The sequence below is a fragment of the Grammomys surdaster genome, unplaced genomic scaffold (genome assembly GCF_004785775.1).
Source record: "Grammomys surdaster isolate TR1022 unplaced genomic scaffold, NIH_TR_1.0 219, whole genome shotgun sequence".
Taxonomy (NCBI): Eukaryota; Metazoa; Chordata; class Mammalia; order Rodentia; family Muridae; genus Grammomys; species Grammomys surdaster.
The window spans coordinates 2,247,609-2,257,646 of NW_021604664.1; the positions used below are offsets into that span (position 1 = coordinate 2,247,609).

General features: G+C 50.0%; 1 non-coding gene across 1 annotated transcript; it reads left to right on the forward strand.

Moving 5' to 3' along the window:
• Positions 1 to 7,904: 7,904 nt before the first annotated feature.
• LOC114625629 lies at positions 7,905 to 8,051 on the forward strand. Its single transcript, XR_003712103.1, has one exon. It is a non-coding gene; the product is annotated as a small nucleolar RNA SNORA48 (small nucleolar RNA).
• Positions 8,052 to 10,038: the final 1,987 nt, after the last annotated feature.

Genomic DNA, 10,038 nt, shown 5'->3' on the forward strand with positions numbered 1-10,038 from the left:
TGTGTGTGTGTGTGTGTGTGTGTGTGTATGTATATGTATGTATATATATATGGACTGGGAAGACAGCCAAGACAATAAAAGGTCTTGGCTGGAACTTATGGTCCATGTTTCCAATCCCCATGCTGGGGAGGTGAAGAAAGGCAGCTCCCTGCACTGGAGGCCAGCACAGCCAATGGGAAGCCTTGTCTCAGAAAACAAAAGCCATAAAAATAACAACAGGTGGATAGTACCCAAGATTGTCCTTTGACTTATACATGTGTTTTTGCACACAACACCAACACGTGATATTAACACATATATATATATTTTGATTTTCAAATAGCTTTAGATTTCCTGTTAAAGCACATGACACTAGTGGGACATTGGCATAGTTAACAAGGCCACATGAAGCAACATTGAGTATTGAGATGCTAAACCACAGAAAGTCCGTATTTTAATCAAACTTCTAGCTCTCTTGGTGGAGTGCTGGACTGGCATGCAGCCCTGGAGTTGATACAGAACAAAAACAAAAAGAAAAATGTCCTAGCCCATTTAAAGGGCTTGTCCAGTTCTTTGTCTGATCCAGGCTCCTCAGGAGGTTTTGGGCTCTTCTGGGCTGGGGAAAGTGTACCAATTATTTCTTCTTAGCCATGAGGGTTTCGGACAGTGCTGGTCAGGTGTTTTGCAAAAGTCCCTGCATGGGTCCCAGATCTCTGAACCTGACAAGTCTCTGGGAAGGGAAAAACCCATGCAGCTAGCTAGGTGCGGGCTTTCTGGTTTGGCTGCTTTTGGTTCACACTCCTGTCTGTAAACTTAGCTTAGGTTGTAAGCCCAATAAATCATTGGCTCCCCAAGAAGAACCAGGAATCATGAGTTTTGTTGGGGCCTTTGGAGGCAGATGTTGACTGGGCTCATTTCTCATCTGAGAGGACCAAGATGTGTGCAGCCTGCCCTTCCAACGAGACCGGCACTTGGCCTTACTGGGTGTTAGGCTCTTCTATATCTGTGTTTTTTTATTCACCAGCTTATCTATCTCAGTATGGACTCAAGGATCTCTGTTTGTTCTCTGGGGTGTAACTTTGTACTTCCTTAGTCACTATGTTGCTTAAATTGTTTCAGTATCAGCCAAAGGGAAAGCATCTGGACTGTCCTTGGGAAAGAGGGCAGAAAGAACTACTCAGGTGGCTTAAAGCTGCCGTGGTGGAAAATTCAGACTGCCTCTGCTCTGGCTTAATGACAACCTCTGTGACATAACTTTATCTTTGTGGCTTTGAATTTTATAGAATTTGTTTTTAATTTTTGAGAAGTTATAATACATGTGTGTTTCCGGGAAACCATCACCACAATGGTAAGATAGTGCATGTGGTGGTTTGAATAAAAATGGCCCCCATAGACTCAGGAAATGGCATTATTGGAGGTATGGCCCTGTTGGAGTAGGCGTGGCCTTGTTGGAGGCAGTGTGTCACAGGGGATGGGCTTTGAGATTTCAGAAGCTAAAGTCAGGCTCAGTGTTACTCTCTCTTCCTGCTGCCTGCAGATTTGGATGTAGAAATCTCAGATACCTCTCTAGCACTATGACTGTCTGCATGCTATCATGCTTCCTGCCTTGATGATAATGGACGGAACCTCTGAACTGTAAGCAAGTCCCAATTAAATGTTGTCCTTTATAAGAGTTGCTATGGTCATGGTATCTCTGCACAGCAGTAAAACCCTAACTAAGACAGTGAAAGTGTCTACCAGTCCACAAAGATTCCTTCATCTGGAGGCAGAGGCAGTGGATCTCTGTGAGCCAAAGGCAAGCTTGATCTAGGTAGTGAGTTCTAGGCTTACCAGGGCTGTGGAAATGACTCAGTGGCTAAGAGAATTTGCTGCTCTTCCCAAGGACCTGACTTTTATTCCCAGCACCATGTCAGGAGGCTCATGACCACCTGTAACTACAGATCCAGAAGATCCAACAGGGTCTTTGCAGACATTCCTCCATCCCCACATACATAAATAAAAGATAGAAATAAATAGCTTTTTAAAAGATTCCTTGGTTTCAGAAGGTAGTGGTACGTGCCTTTAATCCCAGCATTTGGCAGAGAAGCAGGCAGATCTCTGTGAGTTCAAGGACAGCCTGTTTTACAGAGTGAGTTCCAGGACAGCCAGAGCTACACAGATACACAAAGAAACCATGTCTCAAAACACTCACACACATACACACACACACACACACACACACACACACACACACAAAGATTTTCTCTGGGGCTGGAGAGATGACTCAACAGTTAAGAGAGAGCATTGGATACTCTTCCCTGTTTGACTCCCAGCATCCATATGGCAGCTCACAATCTACTGTATCTCCAGTCCCAGGGAATCCAATACCCTCCTGGCTTCTGAAGACACCAGGCATACAAGCAGTGCACAGATACACATGTAAGCAAAACACCTAGACACATAGCATACTTTTTAAAAGATTCCTTAAGCTCCCTTGTGGATTCCTCCCTACACTTCTCCCACTGCCCTCCAAGCCTACAGTTGTCAGTGCCTAAAGAGTGCTTTGCTCCGTCTGTAAGGGGAGCCGTACTACACACGTCCTGATAGCTTGTGAGTCAGTGAATTGCCATGGCAGCATCAGGAGCCATGTGGTGCGACACTGTGCCACCTTCCACAGTTGGTGATTGACAGGCATAGGGATTATTTTCAGTTTGGAGCTCTCTCACATAAAGCTATCAGGAATATGCAAGCACAGGTCTTTGAAGGGCCACGTGCTTGTTTACTCATTGGGAAACCCACTAGAAACGCAACGGGGCAGGGCTGGAGAGATGGCTCGTGGTTAAGAGCACTGACTGCTTTTCCAAAGGTCCTGAGTTTAATTCTCAGCAAGCACATAGTGGCTCACAACCATCTGTAATGGGATCCGATCCCCTCTTCTGGTGTGTCTGAAGACAGCTACAGTGTACTCGTTATATATATAAAATAAATAAATAAAATTTTTTAAAGAAAAGGGGGATGGTTGGGTCCCTGGTCCATCCAGAACCACAGGAAGGACACAATAGCCCGTGATATACTCAGATCAGGTGGAAATTTCCCTCTACTGTAAAAATGTAGGCAAATTTGTCACAGCGTGTGAATCTCCCATCTGATGCTGACCCTGGCCCATGCTGAGGGTCCACATAACTGAGTCGCTCCTGAGAGGTGTGAGTCTCATGCCTATCTCACTGTCCCCAGCTCAAGACAGGGGTACTTGAAGAAGTGTCTATCCTTCAGAGCCCCACGGTTTGGCATGAGTACTGGTCATATAGAAGACCCATAAAAACCCCTTCAAGCCAGGGGTAGTGAGTGACCTTGAATCGCTCTGCACACTGCAACTCTGAACTACACCCAGGAGGCCAGAAAGACTTCAGTCGGCCCTTCTGGCAGTACCTGGCCCTGGATTCTGGGGACTCCCTATCCAGTGTAGGGTCAACCCCCTGTGCTGCCCAGCTTTTGCCAAGGATATCCCATGGCCACAAGGGTACCATGCCATTATGGTCACTGCTCTAGAAGATGGGGAGCAGAAGAAAACTCACTTTAACCCTAGACCCAGCTCCAAGGTCACTGTTAGCACTTCAACCTGCTTCTCCCTGGTCCCAAGTCTAAGAAGCCTCTTCTGGGTCTGTCACAGGAAGTGGGAGGATCCAGACCTTTATGACAGTCTCAGGCTTCTCTGGAGACCCAGACCTAGTGTGGGGTCAGTTGGAATCTCAGACCCTGTGGTAGCCTGCACATCTATGGCGGCCCCACCTGGCCATTATCTTACTCACCTACAGGAACCTACACATTCCTGCTGACTCTGGAAGCAACCTACTCCTAGGCCCCGACAGCTGCTGCATCCTCTATCTGAGCCAAGAAGCCAGCCTCCTTCTCACCCCACTGCCCAGCCTCTTAGCCCAATTGTCTCTTCCAATTGGGAACAACTGTCAGGTAGTGGGCAGTGACCCTGACTAGCTGTTTGAATAGGAGTCACAGTGGTGACAAACCATAGGTAAACAGACAGCCCTGGGGCTATACAGCCTGGGGGAATCTGAAGGTCTAGGCCTCCACAAGGGAATCCTCTTTGCTCACCAGGCCTGGCTCCAGCTGAGCCTCTGGTTTCCCTGAGGCCAGGCTCTGACTCTGTGACTCCAGGCTCAGTTTTAACCTCAAGCCTCCAGACCACAGCAGTGAGCAGGGTTGGGGTAGAACGGCAGTGTGCAGAGAGTCTTCCCTGACCAGCACCCTGACCACGGGCAAGCTTAACTGAGCTGATCAAGCACGTTGGTTGATCATCCCAGTCCTCAATGATGGGGTGCCAGGGGCAGGGCCTGACACTCTACACTTACCAACCTGGATAATGACAGGGTATGCTGTAGCTCCACCCCCAGAGCTGAGGATGGACCCAAGGGCCAAGGCGAAGCCCTCAGCTAGGTACTTGATTTTCTTCCAGAGAGGTGTGAGGGCTGCTGCTGATGTTGCCTGTCCTATTTCCCACCCTCATTGCTCAAGTAGATCTCCTCCCTCCCTTCCGGCCCTCCTTCCCAACCTGCTTCTGCCTGCCTACCACTATGTCCTTCCAAGCCTCAACCTGAGCTACCTCCTCTGCTTCTCTGCCCTATCCTCTATCCAGACTTTCAGCTCCCCCATTGGTCACCTATCTGACTCCTGCTGAGGGATGAAGGGTTTCTACCAAACCTGGTGGGAAGAGCTATCCCTGTCATTGGTTGAAGTTACAGACCTCCCTACTTCCTTCTCTCGCTCCGTCTCCAGAAATGAACAGCCTGAAGGGCTAGGATTTGACCCCCACATCACCCACTTTAAGCATGGGTGTCTCAGATACACAGCGGCCTGAGAAGTGAGGTGATTATACCTTCTCATTCTCCTCATGGATCATGAAGAACAGAGGGACCCATGGATCATTCCAGCAGCAAAGTCCTGATCCTGTAGGTGTCCCTAGGGAGCCTCATGCTGTGGAGCACATGGGACTGACTCTAGGAATGCAGCAGGGCAGGACCAGGATAACATTAGGGTAAACAGTTTCCTTTGGGGAAAGGGTGGTAATAAGACCGGGGGGCCTGGGTGCCTGGGAGTAGGGCAGCACTTGGGATGGAAATAAATATTAATGATAAAAAGGAACTGGAGGGTTTGGAGGATTTAGAATCCAGAAGGGAGAGTCTTGAGGGAGGGCCACTCTGTGGTGCCGGGTCAGGTCTTTCACACACCCAGTCTCCTGTCCAGTTGCTAACTTCCATCTCCAGCAAACTGCAGGCTCAGCTCTAGAGCCCAGCAGGCCCAGGTGGTGATGGGAGAGGCCGCTCACAGGCCTGGTCCTTGTCCAACTGACCCCATTTCACTTCCAGCAAACTGCAGGCTCAGCTCTAGGGCCCAGCAGGTTGGTCCAAGCCCAGCAAGCCCAGGTGGTGATGGGAAGGGCTGCTCACAGGCCAAAGTAAAGAGACTTATCTGGCCACCTGGCAAGACAGGGGCTGGGCTTGTTATCTGGGCAGAGCTAGGCAGCCATGTGTGTGATACAAGATTCAGATACAAGGTTTCTTTTTCGGTGAAGAACCCAGGATGGAACCAACCTGGTTTGGAGAGCAACGCCCAAGCCCCATTCCCACTCCACATCTAGTTGAGGATCCCGGATGAGACTATGAAGTTTCCAACCCCACCCCTCAGAGACCCATGTGTATTCATCTCCAACCCCGATGCTGACCTCTGTGCTCTGACCACAGACTGCCATGTGGTACAGCACAGCTCCTGCACACTGACTCCTGCAGGATGTTTGCAGCATCCTAGTCCCTGCACACTCACCTCTGGGTACTGACCCCTGGAAGCCTGAGAGTAGCTGAAGGGGATAGAGCATCTCACAAACATGCCCTGCCTCCATACTGGGAGGCCTCTGTGCTTCCTGTGTCCCCATTTACATGACTAGGAGGGGTGTGAAGGGCCCAGTGGGGAGAAGCAAGCAGGCTGAGGCAATAAAGTGTTCAAAGAGGCCTCTATGAAATTATCCCTGCCCCTCTGGATAGCATTGCTCTTGTCTCTCAAGACTACTCAAACAAGTGCAGGGGTTCTTGCCCTGACAGTCACATCTTACCAGAGGCTGCCCTGGAAGATGTACCTGACAGCAGATACAGAAAGCCTGGCTGCTCCAAGAGCAAGAGTATGGTCAAATGCTGTCACCGAACTGCTGCATTCCAAGAGTTGGAGAGCCAGGCAATGTGGGAAGGCCCTCCAACTCACAAGAGTTGGTTTCCTGTCTGGTCAGCTAGCTTTTAGCTCTTAGTACACAAGGAATCCATCTGACTGTTTGGGGTCGTCATACTACTGAGATGACCAGCAGAAAAGGGATCATTGTCTTGGCTAGAGGGATTCATCTCTCATTGCCAAGAAGAAGTCGAGTATCTGCTTCAGAGTAGAAGATGCTTACTGTGTAACTGGGGGTGCCTGGGGTACATTTGGAACCTACTGGTGAAGGTCACAGGACACCAAGCACCCGATTTAAGGTCAGTGAAGGTAAGCTCTTCTGGAAATTATGATCTTATGAAGGCAAAGAAGCTCAGTATGGGACACATCCCTAGCACATGCCTAACACATGCCTAGCACATGTGAGACCCTGAGCTCCTGGGATCTAGTCTCAGCATCACTAAAAGGAAGACAAGTAAAGTGCGGCTGAGGCCCCAGCCGGGCAGAGGACACATGGAGCTAGCTTAGGGGCCGTCCTGCTGCTCCCCACTGCTTCACAATGTTGAATGGAACTGAGATTGAGAGGGAAGGGATATAAAATGAACACCACAAAGACTGGAAGCTGTGCAGTTCCGATGACATCCATGTGCCGTCTGCCATGTCTAGTCTTTCACTGTCTTCTGCACGCTGATATGGCATCAGATGGGGACACAGGTCAAAGCAGGAGCCTCCAACTGTGTGAGGGACTGGTGGCTCCTCTCTGGAGTTAAAGGTCTGTAGCTGTTCAGATGTGTGTTTCAGGCTGAGAGACACGTGTAACACACACACACACACACACACACACACCCCTCGGGATCTGTGGTGGTGGTGCCCTCAGTGACAGCCTGTTGTGACCACCCTTCTCTTCTCCATCTATTGCACCAGAATATTTTCTCAGAAATTGGTTGGTTATCCTGTGTTTCAGCAGATTCCTGTTTTTATTATGTCTGCTCTGCCATTTCTTCCTCTGGCCTCTTCTGCTGGTCTTGGCTCAGTTCATGGCCAAGGGCTAGTCCACCTGCTTATGGGAGAGCCTTGTTCTTTAGAGACAATTTACAGAGAAGGAGTTTTGTTTTCAAAGCAAACATTCCAAAGTGTACTGGAATGGGCAGCTGCTGCCAGGAGATGAGGGCTTCCCAAGGGTCCTGCCTTGTGGATTTTAAAGTTGTTGTTTGATATTTCTGAGGTGGTGGCACAGTCTTGTAAGTGACCCTTTTCCCCTATCAAATCATAGTGGAGTCTATCTCTTTTTATAGGAATCATGGCTTCTACCCCCATGACTCCTATAAAGGGACGTGTGAAAACCACAATTCAGATGGTATTATAGTTGTGTCAGATCTTTTGAGGATCAGACCTTTTGTTAGTGTTAGAGAATGTCCTGGTGCTTTAGTTCCTGCTATGGAAAGAGGATCCTCACCTCAGCTCCAAAGGAGAATTCTCTGTGTCAGGAGACACAACCACCTAGGAGAGCGGCATCCATGTGCTCTGTGAATGCAGCTCTAGGATGAGAACAGAGGCCATGCTGTTCTTAGGTCTGGACTCAGTACCCAGCTAGGTCAGGCTCTGGTGATTGTGGATGGGTTATAACTCTCTGGCATGGTCACATAGGTGGCTCTTCTGACACCTGTCCCTGATGTCACATGGTAGTCAAACTCCCTTCTCTGCAAGGAAGGCTTGGTTCATAGAAATGGAGGGTAAGCTCCTGGCAATGGGCAAGGAGACACCTTGATGGTGGCACTGTTCTTATATCATTAGTCAGGGACAGAGCAGATGGCAGTCCTTTGTTTATTCTGGCTTGATGCCTTGCTTGGTGGCCACAGCTGTCATAAGCCTAGGACACATAATCAAATCAAATCAATTCCAGGCAGTGCAGCATTGGAGGAGAAAGACAGACACATGCCTTTGGTCTGCCAGGCCACACAGGCTTGGTGACACCTACAGATCTGCCCTCTGCTCCACAGTACAGGCAGGACATAGACACACAGAACCCTGCCTACCAGCATGCAGGGCAATGGGAAAGGAGGAAGACAGACAGAGACCTGCAGATTGTCATGCCACCCACATTCCTGCCCTCCAGAGCATGGACCTGCTTGCCACATTATGATACATGGATAGACAGTGTCACACAGGGCCCACTAGCCCCATGTCCAGCCTGCAGCAGGAGCCACCACAATGTGTGTTTATGTGGTGGACAGATGGGAGAGGACGAGAAGTGCAGCAGAGTGAAGAGAGACGGAGCTGGAGACTCGAGGGTGAAGAGGAACAGTCTGTTGTGAGTGGCCAGCCCTGCCACTTGGGGCCATGGTGAGATCCCAGCCTGGGCTGCCACTGAGGGCCATGTCTGGGCCTGTAGCTATACAGTGACAGGAGTCATTGTTGATGTTGGTGGCTCACTAGAGAACATGGGGATGTCCCTGTTCTGGGCAGCTACCAGGAAATGTGTTAAATGTCCAAGGGCCGTGCAGAACTGTCCCACCCCTCACTGGCTACGGCACTTTGGAAAACTGGTCCCAGTTCTTACTTGCTGGTGGCAGCACTTGGGAGAGTGTCCCTCATCCAAGCAGCACAGGAGTTGGTCCCGGTGGGGGTAGGGTGTAGGATGGACACTGGCCCCACCATTCATCTGCCAGTGTGGTGGTGTAGGTATGGGGGTGACATCCTCAGCCACCTCACACACCCGGCCTACCCACCACCTGAGGCAGTTGGGAGAGCTGGCCTCAAGAGAGGGCATGAGAGCAGGAGAGCTAGCCCTGCCCCCTCACTGGCTGTAGCACCTGGGAGAACAGGCCCTGCTCCTCACCTGTGCAAAACAGTGGAGCTGGCCCTGATGCCAAAGGCTCAGATGAGCCAGCCCTGAGGGTGTGAGAGTGGGAGAATTAGCCCAGCCCCTCAGAGGCTGCAGCACTTGGGAGAGTGGGCCCTGCACCTTGACTGGGCAGCACAGTGGAGCTGGCTCTGGAGGCGTGGGTGTGAGTGAGCTGATCCTGCCTCCTGCCAATGGCAGTATTAGGTGGTCTAGCCTGAACAATGCTGGAGAATTTACCCTGGTGATTTGGATAAGGGAGAGTTGACCAGCTCAGCTACCACTCATGCCCAGATCCAGGGCTCTGAGTTTCCCCACCCCAAAATCTACATTATCTGTGAACGTTTGGGATATGAAAAAGGGCCAGTCCTGCTGATCCAAAGCTGCAGGATCTCCATGACACAGGGCAACAACAGGGTAACCAGGAGGAAGCCCAGTGAGAGTTCAATATTGATGGTGACACAGAAGCCAGAGATCTCAAACCAGACCAATGACTCATTGCCATGAACATTCTCAAGTGAAGATGTGTGGACAGAGGGAAATACTGAGGGACACACTGACACACTACAGCCTCCATGATGAGATGTTTTCTATGCTTTTTGTTTGTTTGTGTTCTTTTTATTTTGAGGAGGAGGTTGATGTGTTTATAAAAAGATAAAGAGAGGAGGGGATATGTTTGGTGATATGTGGTGAGGTGTGGGGGAAGGGGGCGTCTCTGTAGGCTCATTCCCCATGACTATGATGGTATAGAATAGAATAGAGTTTACTCAGGACGTGGGGAGGGGAGTCAAGAGGGTAGTAGAGGTAGAGAAAGGCACAGAGAAAGTGAGAGAAAAAGTGAGAGGGAGAGGGAGAGGGAGAGGGAGAGGGAGAGGGAGAGGGAAGAGGGAAGAGGGAAGAGGGAAGAGGAGGGGAGAGGGAAGAGGGAAGAGGGAAGAGGGAAGAGGGAAGAAGAGAGAAGAGAGAAGAGAGAAGAGAGAAAAGAGAAGAGAAGAGAAGAGAAGAGAAGAGAAGAGAAGAGAAGAGAA